This window comes from Frieseomelitta varia, unplaced genomic scaffold, assembly GCF_011392965.1.
Source record: "Frieseomelitta varia isolate USP_RPSP 00005682 unplaced genomic scaffold, Fvar_1.2 scaffold_791, whole genome shotgun sequence".
Lineage (NCBI taxonomy): Eukaryota > Metazoa > Arthropoda > Insecta > Hymenoptera > Apidae > Frieseomelitta > Frieseomelitta varia.
Genome location: NW_025110580.1, coordinates 137,366 through 154,259, shown reverse-complemented (window position 1 = coordinate 154,259; position 16,894 = coordinate 137,366). Strand labels below are relative to the sequence as shown.

At 47.0% G+C, this 16,894-nt stretch overlaps 1 protein-coding gene across 15 annotated transcripts in view; it reads right to left on the bottom strand.

Annotated features, from left to right (window-relative positions):
- Nucleotides 1–16,894, bottom strand: part of LOC122535993 (transcription factor SPT20 homolog) — a 224,753-nt gene that overhangs the window by 153,007 nt on the left and 54,852 nt on the right. For 2 of the 15 annotated variants that reach the window (XM_043667984.1, XM_043667988.1), the window contains exon 1: nt 12,491–13,796. The exons of 10 other annotated variants lie outside the window; for them this stretch is intronic. The gene's annotated coding sequence lies outside the window, so the exon portion shown is untranslated. Of the gene's footprint in view, nt 1–12,486; nt 13,797–16,894 lie in introns of those variants that run through there. 3 more of the 15 variants (XM_043667986.1, XM_043667989.1, XM_043667985.1) reach the window with 3 other exon arrangements.

Sequence of the window (16,894 nt, the reverse complement as noted above, 5' to 3'; positions counted from 1 at the left end):
TTATCGAAACACGCAATGCCACAGATTACGAGAAAATATGTGTTGCACGGTTCAGATACACGCTCGTACGTCCAAGGAAGCGTCGCGTCTCGCCTCGATGTACGCTTCGCGCCTCGACCAAGGATCCTTGCAAATTTGCTACCGCCGAAGTGACTGGCGAAAGTGACTTTCGAGGGATATGATCCTGGAGGTGCTACCTGGCTGTGGTATCGCTCGACGTCGAAATAGATTCGAGTCTCCGAAATAGTTGCCACTGTCGACACGGATCAAGAGAATTGAATAAACCGGCGTACAAGAGAATTGAATAAACGGTAATTCTATTTATCGGTAGGATCACGATTCCGTTAATTGCGAGGCGACATCGGGACGAAGAAGCCTGAAATATTTAACGCGTCCATAATTCAACACGGTCTGTCCCGGTTTATTCCGTAATCGTGGATAAGCAACAGAGAGACAGGCCTGGCTGGCCTGTGAAATCAGTCGATAATCGTGGTAAACCGGACTCTTGAGGCACCCGGTTCGCGTCTCGATTCGCTAATTATCCAACGTGAGTTAGCTTTGTCTCGGATTAAATTTGCCAAATGACTCGGTCAAAAGGGGTTTAAGCGGTCGCTCGAGGTTTAATCGTGTATCAACCAGCGTAATTACACGACGCATGCGTAAAGTAAAGACCAAACGTTGATACGAACGAGTTTCGTTTAAACACGCCGGTTATCGAGCTTAACACTAGGCGTAGCTTGCCTTTCTACTCTGTTACAGCCACGTGCGTGCTTTACGCGGCGAGATATTGGTGGTCGCAACACGCTAGAAAATACGGTTCGTTATATCGCCGGTGTCCGTTTGCATTCACGTAAGTGCGCATGCAAGTACGAATAAACAACGGCTAATACACTGGCAAGATCGCGTGTCCCGCGAGGTTAGAAGAGCCGGCCGCGTGAACCCTAGTCTCCGCATCCCCTGCGCCGCAAAGAGTCGCCAGCAACCGAGAGAAAACCCACCCGGTTATCGATGTAACGCCGTCCGCACGACTTTCACGCTCGGCTAACTTCTCTCTCTCTCTCTCTCTCTCTCTCTCTCTCTTCCTATTCTCTTCCCCTTCTTTCTTTCGCCTTCCTTCTTTCATCGTTCCTTCTTTGTAAATTCGTCTTCTCCATCCCTATCCCACCTCCCTATCCTCTCACACCCTACCCAGGCGCGCACGCTTTTAACCGCACAGAAAATTATTGCGTATTTGATCGTGTAGTTTAACCGGCTGTGCCGTTATCGCGAGTCCAGCGCGATACATTCGTAATTACCTTGTTCACGCCGAACAAGTAATATCGGTTATCTCAGCGAGATTGCCGCGCCACGGAAACCGTAATCGAACGTTAATTGAATTTTAATTCTACGATAAAGAGAGGAGTGGTTCGAGCGGAGCGGTAGAGGGAGACGAAGAAAAAGGCAAAAAGAACGAGAGGAAGAAAAAGGGAAGAATCAACTGGTACCCCGCGATCGGAATGTAGGCTTGAGAGAAGTTGCGCCGGATGAATTTTGAGCAGGACGGTGTGATTCCAGCAGTTTCCAGAGTACTACCCAAGTTTACCGAGGTCGCGGTCTGTCGAACGCGAAACAAGAAACCCCGGATCCCTCGAGAGGAGACACCTTCCTCCTCGACATCACAATACGATAGGAAGCGAAGAGTTTCGAGACGTTTCGCAGTTAGTTGCCCTCAGGAGATGAAGGCGTAAGTAGGTAAGAAAGTTATTTCCCGACCGGACACGCTTAACCCTTCCCCGAAGCTCCTTTCCCCCTGGTACAAGGTCTTTGCGTCGCTGCCACGACGCTGTCGGATACCCACCACGTCGTCGCACCCTTCGCTACCGTCACACCTCCGTCACACGAACGTTGTTCGCCCACGAACGTACCAACCGTCCACCGTGCATCGTGCTTACGGATATACGACTGAAAATAGAAAAAGCGCTTTCTAAAGAGTGGGAGATCGATCGATCGATCAGTTCAGTCACCCTTCACGTTCCAACGAACGTGAGATTGAAGTCGAAGTTAAATTTATCGAAAATATTTCGTGTCGTGTTTCGCGGGGAGGGATGAAATCGAGATAGTCAATCACAGATCATAAGGCACTTAAAACGTCTTCATATGGAGACGAATATGATACGAAATAATTGATAGGATTGGTATTTTACTCTTCTCTTATCGCGTCATCTCTGTTAAGTACACGAATCAAAGATATATATATATATATATATATACATCAACGTATTGCAACGTTGTACAGTGTGATTCGCGTACAGAGGAATTCGTGAAAATGACAAACAGTTGCAAAACTGAACGACGCGTTTGAATGGTCGCCAAGATTTTCACCGCCGTTGGACAGCGTCGTATATCGTCGCGAGATGTATATCGAAAAGAAAGAAAACGTCCAAGGCGTGTGGATTAAACACATTTTTATCGGGACGAGCGCGTAATAGCGCGACGCGGTTGTTTGTAAAGATAGCCGATCGGAAGACGGGCTCATTGTTCTCGCGAGTATCGCTGCGTCGCAGGACGTCATCAACGGTAAACTACCGCATCCGAGTGTCATTTACTATTGAAGTCAAGCTGGCCGGTACACGCTAAACTTAGCATTCGGTACACATCGGCGTGGAAAGGAAATGAGTGGCTTGAGTTTGCGTTTTATACCCTACGCGAGAGCTATAATGCTGACGTATGTACTAAAAATAATAAATCAAGAACAGAGGTCTATCTATAGAACACGGCAACAATTCCCTATCGTCTATCGTCTATAGCATTTCGCGAAACTTTCCGCTACCTCTCGCTTGCCATCTTACCCGCGAGAGAACGCGTTTTCCACGCGTTGTGGATACTTCGCACAAAGTGAGGCCCCGTTTCCTATCGCGGTGTTTAAACATCGCGTTGTCGTTACGTGTCTCTGCGATGTGTATCCGGGCTGTGGTAGAACGTCGCGTGATGTTCGACGCGTACAACCACGAGGTAAGGATCGCAAGACCTACATCTGAGTTAAGCATCGATAGCGCACGAGTTACGTATGTGGTTGACACGGCGCGTGTACTTTAGAGGCAAACAACGCTTGTGACCAATGTTCAATCTTTTTACGGTGCACCTTCATAAATTTCAAACGCTAGTACGTTTGCAGGCTATAAACGGGAACGTTGCTTTTGTAACGTTTGCCGTATGAGTCGCGACAAACCAACGTGAAACACAAAAACGGAGAATGCAGTAATTATCTTTTCTTCGAAGCTTCTTGGGCTAACTGAGCCAACTAAGTCTGTCCTTTCTCTTATTCTCTTCTGTTTCTAGTTCCAAGTCCGATGAGTTTAGATGATTGATATCTACGCAAGGCGAAGTCCGAAGGTTTCTTATCAGTTACAAAAATTTTTAGTTACGCGTTATAAACGCGCAGTAGAATGAAAAACTAGGAAAGTAAGCCAAGTGGAATTGACAGCGCTAATCGTTACAATTCCAACTTCAGTAAGAATTTTCTCATCGCGAGCCGAAAACTCGGCCTGGGAATCTCGGTTATTCCTAAAACTCGTACAGACGGTTGGCCCGTGACCCAGCCGGTATCGGTTTCTCTCGGAAGGCGGCCCTTGCGAGGGCGCGGAAGCACGTGCGCGTCCTCTTATCGCGCTGCTACGAGAAGAAATAAAAAAGGAGTGGGGAAAAGAGGAAGGAAGAGAAGAAGGTCGCTGCGAGCCGTACGAAAAGGAGAAGAAGCAGAAGAAGAAGAGGAGAAACGTGAGGTTCGGTGACGTAGCTGAAAAAGTGCGGGACGGGAGCTGGCCGACGACATTTTGCAAGAGAGAAAGGAAATGCTCGCGTGGCAAGAACAGCGAAGGAAGAAGGAGAACGGAGAGAAAGGGAGCGGAGGAACGTACGGAGAGAGGAAGGAGGGGAAGGTCGCGGAGTTTAAAGGCTAAACGGCCGGGATGTGCGCCATGCATAACAATTAGCCTGGGAAAATCATGAAAATGTTGCGGACCTCTTTTAACTTCGGAGCACTGGCCCTCAAGTCCCTTTTCCCATTGCCGTGTCCCTCTCGCCCCCGTTGAGAAACTACCCCCACCGCGCGTTCAACCCCCTCGACGGAAGCACGGCGAGATAACGGAGAGTTACACGCCCTTCCTTTAACCCTTTCCTGGAGGTTCTCGCTTGAAAGACCCTCACAGCGGTTCTCAAACTCTTTTCTTCGGTTTCCGACCGATTTCACCGCGAGGATCCACGACGCTAACAATTCTAACAATGGTTAACCTTAGAATTAACGCGGTTCTACAATCTCACGGGGAGAAGAAAATATCGCAGTTTTTTGAAGTTACTGTTGTTTACCAGAGTGCGCCGCCGACAGCGTTAACGTAAAGTAAAACTAAAGTAGAATAAAAACAACCAAGAAAGAAAGTTGAAAGGAACTATTCGACGTCCCCGTTTGACGAGACGAGTTTAATTAACTCGTGCAAAAAAGAAAAAGAAAGAAAGGAAAGAAAAGCGAGAGAGAAACTCAAGGAGGAATAATCGAGTGTAATAAAGAGGATAAGAAAAGTTTGAGTCCCTGCAGAGGAAGTGAAACGGATGTATACGACAGACGTAAGCCGGAAATAAACGTTCCGAGCAAGGCGGCAAGAGGCAGGGTTGATATCGTGTCATCTGAAGGAGCCGGCAAACCATCAGGGATGCACGCACGTACGGCCATATTAGGACTGGAGTAATATATGGGATTCCTTCCAGGCAAGGTGCTCCTTAACGTGATTTACGTAATCTTACAATACCCGGCGTGCCGGGTTAGATCGGCCGCATATTATATATTACTCGATCCCAAGGAACACCTACCACCTTTCAAACGTACCACGACTACATAGTACACGACTGCTATACACTCGGACGTTACACACGACGAGCGATTGACCTATCGGCTGATAATTTATGGCATCTGTTTGCGCGTGAAATTGTAAATAGAAATTTCAAAGAGAATCACGGTCGTTGCAAACGTACGTGCAAACTAACAGAAACGCTTTATGGCTTACGTTGCGAGAACAATGAGAGGGGAAACAAAAAAAAAACAAAAAAAGAAAATGGCTTGTATAACAAGCGTTGATGCGAGACGCGGTATCAAGATGGGACAAACGTAAATTGTTATCGTTCCATTTAAAATTAATTTCAGGTTTAAACTGTTCGGCGCGCAAATGGATCGAATGGTCGAGAGGGTTCCGCGTGAAAAAACCACCGATCGATAATGAACTTATTTGAACGTGCGTGCGTAAATAATATCAAGCAGAGAGGCCGTATCTGAAATAATTGCTCGTCGACGATATTGCGTCGAACGGCGCGTTTCAACGGCCAGACGAAATATCACACCGCGTGAAAATCCCAAAGCGTGACACGATCGCGAAACTTCGACGCGTCCTCCGCGTCGAGATCTTTGCGAGAAAACGTTGGGCGGAGTATATGCATAATTCGACACGATACTAAACGCGAATAGACCGTATCTACGAACACCCACTTAATTCCGTGGCCTAAACAGGAAATCCTCCTTTCAGGTAATTGCATGACTCAGTTAAATCTGCGAACGACTGAAGCCCGTTCAATTAATCAATTACCGCCAAGACAGCCTCGACTGTCACCGAGAACTCGCTACCGTGGAATTATCGCGGCATAGACGTATCACGCAAAACTAAAACGACCTATATAACAAACACACACGATGCGTTTTTTTTTTTTTTGAAAAGACATACGAGCACGCACGAGCACGCACAAGCCAGCCTAATACATATTCATAAAAGTGCATACCGTCAATTTGTCGCGAAGAAATTTCATCGGAGCCACACGATTGTTACGCTTCGAGCACGTGCAATAAGAACGTAAATATACGCGTGTCGTGTGCACCAACGTCTGCGCGTGTATCTGTGCGCAAGTCGATAAGAGAGCGTGCATACGCGTAAAACACGTGCGTGTAATTTCCGAGTCAGTATCTCAGTGGACGACCGCACATTAAGTTTTCTTCGTATCGAGCCGTGTGACCCCTTTGTACGCCAGTACCTTAAACTCGCGCTTCAAGATCCTAAGTTTTCGAGTAACGACGACGACGACGACACACTTTATCGGGGAAATACGTTGATTATTTATGTCGACCAAGTTGCTGGCCGCCTGAATCACGAGAACGTCAGCGTGCTCGGTATGAGAGATCCCTTAATTCCCCCAGAAGAAGAAAACACGTTCTCGAGCCGGTTCTCGAGACCAAGAAAACGGAATTACTGCATTCTGCATTGTTCTAAAACGGCGTCGTCGCGAGACAACCTTGATGCCAGAAACACGCGTCTCGTACCAAACGGGAGAAAAATTCAATCTTAATTCAATGTTAGTGCCCTCGAAGTTCACCGCGATCGTGGCTCGACGTGAAAATTGCGGCGTTCCCGCGCGCAATCGTGGATCATCGACGATTGTATTACAAGCGAGATAAGATAATTCACGACGAGATAGAGATTATTTATCCTCTGAACGTTCGACTCGAAACCGTTCGCGGGTTAATACAAATTAATCGTTAGTCAAAAGGTCGTCCCCCCCCCCCTCCGCCCCCCGTGTAACAAACTTCTAGCCTTTTTGATTTACGAGCGTGCGCCTGCTCAAACTCGCTTGTATATCGTAACCGACACGGTTGTACAACCATAAATCCCTTTACACTTAAATAACTACTATCCGTGTAGATAATTTAAGTGCACGTCATTATGACAAATCGATTACACGCTCTCCGCACAAATAATCGGAATACAAATGACATCGCGGATACTTTGCCGCGGCGCTACACGCGCGCCAGCAGCCTGTATGTACACGCGGGGAAACGCGACTTTCCTATCTGTCGCGCACCGTGAATTTTCATGCAATTGCCCTTGACAATGAGACGACGCCGGTGGAACGATCAATTATCGATCTCTTTCGATGCGTCTCCCACCTCCCTTTCTCTCTCTCTCTCTCTCTCTCTCTCTCTCGACTCTCTAACCAAGCTAACTCCGAGATAATTGCTTTTAAAATAGCTTTCGAAGGATTTCGCTATTGTCGGGAGCAACGCGAGAACGTAACGAGTAATTTTTCACAATTTTTGCGAAGGACCACGAGGCCGGCGGTGGGAGGGGGAGGAGGTTGGAAGCGAGCCCGTTGAATAACACCGTTACAGAAAATCGAGCGACGGTGTTGTAACAAGGAATACAAATGATCTAATTTACAATGGATCCCGGCGGGTTTGAAACTTTTTATTTCGCAATCCACACGGTGAAAACTAATCTAGCCGATGTAATAGATCAACGCTCGATATCTAAAGTACGATGACGTGAGTACCATTGCGTTGGTATTCCACTTGGGAATACCTGATCAATCAATAAACCGGTGAAATAACCAAGTGATTGCGCGGCTCTCTGTAAATTTCTTGCAACCATCGGCAAACTACCGCAAAAAAAGAAAAGTAAAAAAGAACAGAAGGAAGAGAAAAGAAGAGAAATGAAAAAGACGTAAAGAGAGAGAAACAATTTACCACGCTGGAATCTCGCGATTTTAAACGAGCGTCAAGAAGTGCGACGCGTATCGATTAAAAAATAAAACACACCGCGCCGGTGGTTGAATCGTGTCTACACCACTTAAACCCATTCCCGTTTCAAGAGGATAAGGCGAGGAACGTAACACGCGAGCGGGTGACTCGAATTTTTTTTTTTCGGGTTCACCCGGCCACGTGTCACCGCGTTCATCTTGAAAAGCGGCAAGGTAAACTCATTGTTTGTACGCGCACGCACAAACGACATTATAAAACGCGCGTGTAAGGCTATCTCGCTGGCTCTATTCAAGAAGGTATTATGAAACTCCCTCGGAAAACGTACTCTTCGCTTTGTTTCACCTTTTATTTTGCTCTGCTTTAACCGGATGGCAGGAATGAAATCCGTGTACACGTGTGCGTACATACATATGTACAGTGGTGCCTCGTCGCGTGGCCGCTCCCCACTGTCGCATTTAAATGCACCCACACCGACACGTCGTTCGAACTGACACTCGTGCGCGCGTGTACGCACAGGAAACCAGCGCGTTTTCCAACTTCTACAATGCAGAATCGTCTCCCGTCACTTTCCCTTTTCTTTTTGTCAACCGTACAAAAGTCGGCTATAGACGAGGGAAGAAGACGGAGAGAAGAGCGGAAAAAGAAAAGAAATCTCAGGTTCGCGTTAATTCCGCGATGGTCGTGGCGTGTTCTAAACAACACGCGTGTGTCCACAACTCGTGGCGGACGTCGTCGTCGTCTTTGTCGCCTTCGTCATCTTCGTAGTCCTCGTAGTCTTCGTCGTCGTCGTCGTCGTCATCGTGGTCGCTTAAAGCCTCCTTTTGTGCTTTGATATTCAGCCGAGCCGGTGTAAACGAAACCTCCAAGGCACCATTCATGCCGCTTTTTTTCAATTCCGAGTGTACCAGTTTAAAAATGCCGGGCTACGCTGGTGTATACAGCGGCGGTGGCGCGCGTCTGCTGGCTCGCAAATGGCGCGATACGAACATGTTCCGTTCAAGCGGCAATGCACCAACGAATAAACGATAAAAGCGTCGCCTTTTTGTAAAACGCGCGCGCGTACCGCCGCGTACTTTCTTCGGCGGCGTGGCCGTGCGCGCTACGTGCAATTAGGTCGGGAGAATGAGTAATGCCGCTGCTCTAATCTCGGCAATGGGCGAACGTTCAGAAAGTAACGGACCCCGAGAGGCTGCTACATTCCATCGGGCACGTAAGAACCGCGGAAAATCTGTCGTAAACAACCGTTGTACGGTTGTTCTATATCGGAGCAGCGACTGCTCGTCAGAATATAATTTCGCATGCAAACGAAGAAAGAAACCAACAATGCGTATAATACGCGTATACATTATAAACGACACGTGACTCGAACTCGCGGATCGTGGCACGGAAAGGAGGAAATCGAAACGACGGTGAAAGACGGTGTTAACGAATGAAAAAGAATCGAAGTTCATTAGCTCCCCACCCATGGGGAGATGCGGTGATTTCGTGAGCGGTGCGTTTGTTCCAAAGTGTCGGAGTGACGCGCGTACGGGGCGATTAATCTTCATTGAAAACAAAAGAGAAAGGAAACGATCAAATGTGTGCGAACTACACGCGGACCGACGTCACGGCCTGTGATTGTGGTTATTTATATAACAGAACTCTGTAAATCTCGCGTTTTAAACGACTGTGGCTCGCGCGCTAGGCAGCTTTATCGAGAAGCGTGATTTTATTTATAGAAAACCGATAATGACCATACGAATGCGATGTATCTTTTCCAAGTCATAGAACTGTTTACGTCCACTCTGGACGTGTACATACGTGACGGAGACGAGCAAGACGAATTTTAACAGAGACGACGCGTTCTTTTTTCTTTTTTTTCTTTTTTTTTTTTTTCGTTTTCGATAAAGGAGCAGCCAGTAAATTTTAACGAGCGCTCCGACTCGAACGAATCGATCGGTATCAGGCTAAGAAAATATTGCGAGGGCAATTCTCTCTTTCTCTGGACAATTAGAAGCATCTGATCTCGCTTAGATTTATCGTCTCGGAGTTGCCACGTTTCACGTTCGCGTTTTCTACGTAGATACGACGAATCGAAGGACTCTCGCGGGAAGATACGATCGAGGTTCGAGCCGTTGTACTTGCTCTAGCGTCGCGAACGATCCGACGATCGAAGGTCAGGGAATTTAATTTCGCAAGGTGCGAAAAACCTTGTCCCACGTAGAACAAAAGTTCGGTTCTACGATTTTCTAGGCTGGCAGTATCGCGGCGCACAATGTCCCCGGTTGTCACGGGAACACACGGGCTTTAATAACAACGCATTGTTAACAACAGCTCGACAATAGTTTCTTTTGATAATACGAACCGTTAGGCTTGTGTACGCGCGGTGTCCATTATCGGTGCCAGTTCAATGAAATCTTTAAACGAACCACTCTTTATTTCGCTTGTATCAGTTGTTTGCTCGGCGCTGTTTACGCCGTGTTACGACCGCAAATTGCTTTTGTATTTTTCACGCCTCTCTGTACGCGTTACTCTTTTTTCACCCCACTTCTCTTTACACGCTCTCGTCACTTTCCGGTCTTCCCTCCCTCCCTCCCGCCCGTCCGTTCCGCGATCAACACCTTGCCGCCGAAAAACCGTGTCGAAACGGAAATAAACATGCGTATATGGCGTGTCGTTTATTTCGTAAACAGCAACCAACAAACGAGACTCACACGAGGCCACTAATCGGCGGACACAAACTTATTAAGCGGATGTAGCAACACACGTCGCTAATAATATATTTTTCCTTTTAGAAAACGACTCTTTTTTTTTTTCATCATCGTCTTCTTTTTCTCATGTCGCTGTTTGGCTATTATAAAGCAATCAACGCGACTGCCTGGCCCCGAGTGAGTCTCATTCTAGATACGAGCCTCCTTTCTTGGAGACGCTATTTATACATTATAACCGCAAATACGATAGAAGCGTGCGTTTCGTGTCGGTCGGTTTTCAGTTCCATAAACTTCCACAGCGAAAGAACGAAAGAATGCGTTTTTCTACGAAACGGATCCGAGAGAAACGATATCGATCATTTCCATATTAATCTCCGCAGTGTGCGTCTCTCGTTATCTTTCAACGCCAGACGCCGCAAGTTTCAACCGCGACGAGGAGAGTTTTTAAAAAGCTGGCTCGAAAAAAATTTTCATCGGAGAATATAACGACCGTGGCGTACATACGACGAAAGCTTACGGTTTTCCCTGTTATTCGGTCCACCTTGCAAGTCGGCGCACAGCTCGGCTATAAATAACCAACTGTTTACTCGCTTTTGCCCTCAAACACTTTTTAATGTTTCTTATTCCACACGGAGGTCTAAAGACCCGACTGACTGGCGGCAGACGCCGCGTCCATATCCAAGTGGAAAAGTGTAACCTGCCTCGAATACGAGAGGAGAACATGAATGGAACGGAATCGTAAAGGAAAGTTTTATCGGGTACCTCACCGAGAAGAAAAAAAAAAGCAAGTTCCCGATCCCAAGTACCCGGATAAATAAACGACGATTTAGTACCGATCGTTACCACGATGTTTTCCATCTTCCGGAGAGACTCGGCAACGTTACACGTACGGACAAGAGCGTACGTACGGTCGAAGAAACCACGGTGGAACTTCGTAAAGTAAGATTTACTTCTTATCCACGGCTGTAAAACCATTATAAACCGAGACGCTTAATGGAAACTCGCCTCAAGAAATTTGACTTCCGGCCAGCACAGGCGGATTACCTCTGCCGTTTTATAAGCATCCTTTTTGTTGGAAATAACGTTTGCAACAGAAGACACACGTTACTCGGTGTAATTGCACGATCACTCGAACGCGATGGCGAGTCTTTCAAACGCACAGTATGTACATACGCTTCCTTTCCCAAAACTATTGCAATAAACTTCGATTCGACGGGAAGAAGCAAGGCTCGCGAGAGAAGAACAACTTCGTTCACTTGGCTTTAAATTTCGTCGAATTATTCTTTGACACTTAACGAGCCATTAAATCGCTCGGATTCGATCAACGAGACTGAACGAATCGATTAAGTGTGTATTTTCACAGAACGTTCCTGAACGAAAACCATCGTCGGCGACGATGGAATTATAAACGAGTAGGGCAAAATCGATATATAAACCGGTAACGAATCACTTTTTGCACGAAATAATTGCTTGCTGGATCGGTCACGCGAGTGACTTCATCGCTCTGGAAGGTATTCAAGGTATGCTAAACAAGCGAAACACACGATAAACTTAGGCGTCGTACACAATACCGTAGCGTCACGATTCATCCTTGAACTTCGTTCCGATTCGGTCGGAGACACGATCCTCTAATTGTTCCGTGGCAGTAATACAGAAACACCGCCGATTAGCGAAACGCGATTGAAACTGACTTTGCTCGACGTGATTCGATCGGAATGGCTCGGTGGAAAAACTTGGAATTGACTTGTCCATATCGGGGCGACCTGGAATTAGGCTGTCAACGTCTCTCGAGATCGATCGATATTATCGTTCGATGTCGTGCAGCCTGTGCACGTGGTTGCGCACGCGTCCCACGTGTAGCGGCGCTCCAGATTCGACGCGATGACGAAACGGAACGCGAGCGAGTACGTACGTACGTACGTATGTACATACAAGAGTTGAATAACGACGAATCGACGTTAAAGGAAGAAAAAGAAAAAAAAGGAAAATCAAGGCGATCTTACGCCAGACACACGCGTGTACGTAACCTCTATACGTAGCTGATGCTCGAATCCATTAAAAAACCATTACGATAGCCGTCGTTTCCGCATAGCATTTCTTTTTAGGCCGAACGAACGGTAAACAGTTATTTTCCTAAAGTTAGCGAGTGGCGAGGCACACACGGCCGTTCTCGTGCAACAATTAGACATTTACACACGGCAACGCGTCGCATAAATCTCAATAAAACATACGATAACGATTGCTTACTCACGTGGTAGCAGACCGCTGCAAGAAACTAATGATTCACGCGAGAACGCAGAGCACCTCCTCTTCAATGTACACGGATGTTAACAGCAATCTCCATCGTCTCATCGGTGTATCATTAAGGCGTACACCTGTTGACGAGGAGGAATGTTGTCTCTCTCTCACTCTCACTCTCACTTTCTCTCTCTCTCTCTATCTCTCTGCTCTCTGCTCTCTGCACTCTGTATATCCAATTTCCACGATGCCACCGATTTTCACGTGCACGAACAAACACTAATCGATTTTCCGGTAACGCGGAACGCGATAGAACCTTGCGTCATCACCGGGAAACTAGCTAACATTCTGCGTACCGAGACAAACGCAAGAGCAAAACTATTTGATCTTCGGGTATGGCAGGTCTGAACAGGTCTGAGGTATCTGAGGGGCAAAAACTATCAACACCACACTAAACGACGGTCCACTGAACTACGAACGAGAATGAACGCGAGCCGAGTAAACAAAACGTACCATATCACCGATGTGACTTCGTATGTACTTCGCACTTCCCCGCTAAACTCCTTATCAACAATAAATCGAACCTTCACGAAAATTTTCAAGTACATTGACCGATGAACTTTCACTTTACATCGCGTGATAGCTGGCAAAGGTTTATTGATATTCAAGACTAATAAACTCTGGTTTTTCATCGATGACACGAGTCACACTCTCGTAAAAAAAAAAAAAAAAAAAGAAAAAAGAAAGGAAAAAAAATCACGTGCAGCAAGAACGACAGCGAATCGAACGGCGGGTCAAACGGCGGGTCGCACGCCGAGCGCACTTTGCCGAAATACGGTGCCGACCTTGAAGTCACGCCGCTGGAAAATGGGAGCGAATCGGTCTCACGATCGATTTCAACCGCTTTTAAAACAGTTATCGGCCGCGCGTTATCCGTGCAACTGAAACGAGCGAGGTAACCGCGATCGATGCTTGACTCGGCTCGGTTGGAACACGCCGGTACCCGTCGACGAACGCCACCACAAGATTCGATAAATCCGACACACGCCGGAGTGCCAACATACACCGAGAGAAACAGACGGACCGATGGACGGAAACGAAGCACACACGAACGAAACGCCAACAGAAGAGAGGAGAACGTACGAACGGACGAACGAACGAACGAACGAACGAACGAACGAACGAACGTACGTACGTACGTACGTACGAGCGGAACAGGCGAAAGCCTGGCTGCTTCGTTCGGTGAACAGCCCGCGGCCCCCACGTTGTTTGTCTCGCGAGTGGCCTGTTTACATGTTGACTCTCTGTTTACGCGTTTTGTATCCCTCCTCCCTCTGTTCCCGCCGCCACCTAACCGCCTCCAATCCGCCACCCACCACCCGCCGCCGCCGCCGCCGCCGTCGCCGTCTTCCCGCCACTGTCCTCCCGCCGTGCCGCTCTAACCCGTGCGTCACCTATCGCGCCGCTTGTCCTTTTCTCTCCGTTAGACCACAAGAGGCGAGAGCGAGCGAGCGACGAGCGAGCGGGCGAGCGGGCGAGCGAGCAAGTCGGAGCCACCGCTCCGCCGAATAAAGCCGAGTTTACACTGACCGGCTACAACCGAGTACGAGCGGCCGCCACGAATGAACCAGCCGCCAGCCAGCTCTTTCGATTCCGCTTCGTGATCGTTCGTGACGCGTCGACCGGCTACCGAACCTTTCGCGGGCTCCCCTGTCATTTTTTACGTCGCCACGAGTTGCTCTCGGGTCGCCGAGCTACAGGTTGAAACGTCTCGCCTCAGACTCCAGCAGTTTTCGAGCATCTGACATAGAAAAAAGTAGAAATTTCGAAGCTGGATTGTCAAACGCGATTCTCCGCTAGCTCGGACAGATGACGTTTTGTCATTGGAATATCGAACGAATTTACGTAGAAACTGTATAACATTATCCGACTCGGAGTCATTGAAATAACTATCGTTCATAACGACTTATGCGTCTAATTTACTGTCGTTGTTCTATCTTCTTATCTTTACACCAAGCATGTACTTCGAACGATTATCAAAATGCAAATGCAAATAGCAAAGCCGATTAACGATATACTTGTTAGCCGTAGATGTTCACAGATAACGTTCCTACATTATCGCGAACAGTTGGAGTACATAAGACAGAAATTATCGTCGAATGCACCCTTCAAAGTACGTAGCACCCAGTTAAAGAAACATCCTGCAGATAATACAAGTGGCTTGCGTCTGTTGTTATCAGACAGTCGCGTGAACACGTGTACGCGACTCGCGGATACAAAAATTGCACGCAAATGACTCGCGTATCGATGAGACATTATCGTCTTAATGATGCGGCTTTAATCGTTACTTATCGTTCCTATACCTATTACACGAGGAGATTCGCTATATTAATAGCCAGCGAGACAAGAGCTATACCAGACACCATCGCGTCGCGCAACGACGTTCGTTTTCGCGAGCATCACGAGCTAATTGAAATTACACGGCACGTGCTTATTAAATCGTCGTCCGGACAATTTCACCGAACGTTTCGCGTTTAATTACATTCTCTTTCGATTCGTTCTCCCACTAGGCTTTCATCCGCCTAATCGGACGTTCTCGAGCCCGACGCTTCTCCGCGATGCTTTCCCACTCTTCAAATACTACCGAGACAACGTTTGCAACAACGCCGTTAACTTGTTTCACGATTAGATCATCGTAAAGTTTCTTGCAACGATGGTCATATGTCATTTGAACGAGACGGAATGTGTTGTTTATTAGACGTGTACAAGGACTGCCAACGATACAGAGTTATAGACAAACACGGCTGATAGTGCGTTACACGGTTTGCTGTCGTTGAATCATCGCGTTCGAAGTAGAACCGATCGAAAAAAAAAAAAACTCGAACAAAAGCGTCCGCGTTGGGAATCGAGCTTTAACCCACCGCCTACGTGCAACCGTGTGTGCCATCGACTTCGACGTTTCGTGCGTGGACAACGTTTTCTACGTTTTCTACGAACGCGTGACAGTACATACAATTCGTAGTATTGTCTCTCGCTGGATGTTACAAAAGCTGACACGTCGACGCAAACTCGTTTCCATCAACGAGCACTATCGCCGTATTTTTCACGCGAAGCGCTCGATTTCTTAGACACATTTTACACGATCTACCCGTACTAACCACCTCCAGTTTTGTATATCGGCGAGACAATCACACGTCCGCAAATGCGAATCTCCACGCGAATTAAACTCGTGAAACGTTTCCAACAATTTGAAAGAACGCGTTGAAAAGTAAAAAAACGAAAGTGACGATACCGATGAGTAACACGACTGACTAATTCTCTCGAGGAGTGTGATTCTTCGAGTGAAAGCATCGAAGCAACACAAGGCGACTCAAACATGTGGCTCCGCGTGAGACTACGCAGACCCGTGGTCTTTTTTCTCCCTGTTCAGTTTCAATCTTCTTTTTCATTTGCCGACTTCTCTTTTTTTTTTTTCTTTCCCGCCTCGATTAACACGATGCATCACACGCACGTTAAGAAACGCGGACTTGTACGTGCAGTCCGATTATTTACATTGTACTTTGCGGAATGATTGCAACACGCACTCGAGCATCGTCGACTACGATGACGAATCTGCGACCATAATCTACAAAAATTCTTACTGCAATGTATATCGTAGCTCCACGCGATGTTCTAAGATAGCTACTACTCGAGAGGATAATTGCCACGACGTTTACGTTCCATCCAAAATAATTCGAGAATTGTTAAACTTTAAACGAGAAACAAAATTCGGGTAAAAGGAGGATTGGAGGTTCCTTCGTTGTTTGGAGAATTTACGGTATAAGAATCGCGAGGATACGCGAAACCAACGAGGGGGGATATTGGTTCATAATTTGCCACAGATCATCGCAGGATTAACGCATACTCGAATTAACTCGATTATCATTACCACACCACAGCGAGATATTTATCTTTCCTCCCCCGATATAAGCCCGAGCCGAAGTGAAACTACAACGGAGCCATCGAGCGATCGATTTAGCCGTTTATCAATTAATCTTATCGACGTGCTCGGTATATGCCTATAACGAATTCCCGTTTTAATCACGTACAGCAAGCTATACTTTCGAAACGGCGGGCCTCTGCCTCGACGTCTGCTTCGTTAATAGCGAGTTAATTGCATCAGGTACTAGGGAATCCCTTTTTTCCGCCACTTTGCGCTCAGCCAAGGAAAAAGAGAAAGAGAGAAGAAGGGAAAACGCACACGGTGAAACTGGAGAAATAAAAGGAAGCTTTTTAATAAAATACAATGTTCATTACGTTGACATGGTAGAATTTTAACCACCAGGCTTAAATCAATCGTATCTACGTTTTCTTTTTTTTTTTTTTTTTGTTTTTTTCTTTCTGTTGAATGATACGGCATTGGAGGAGGAAACGAGGA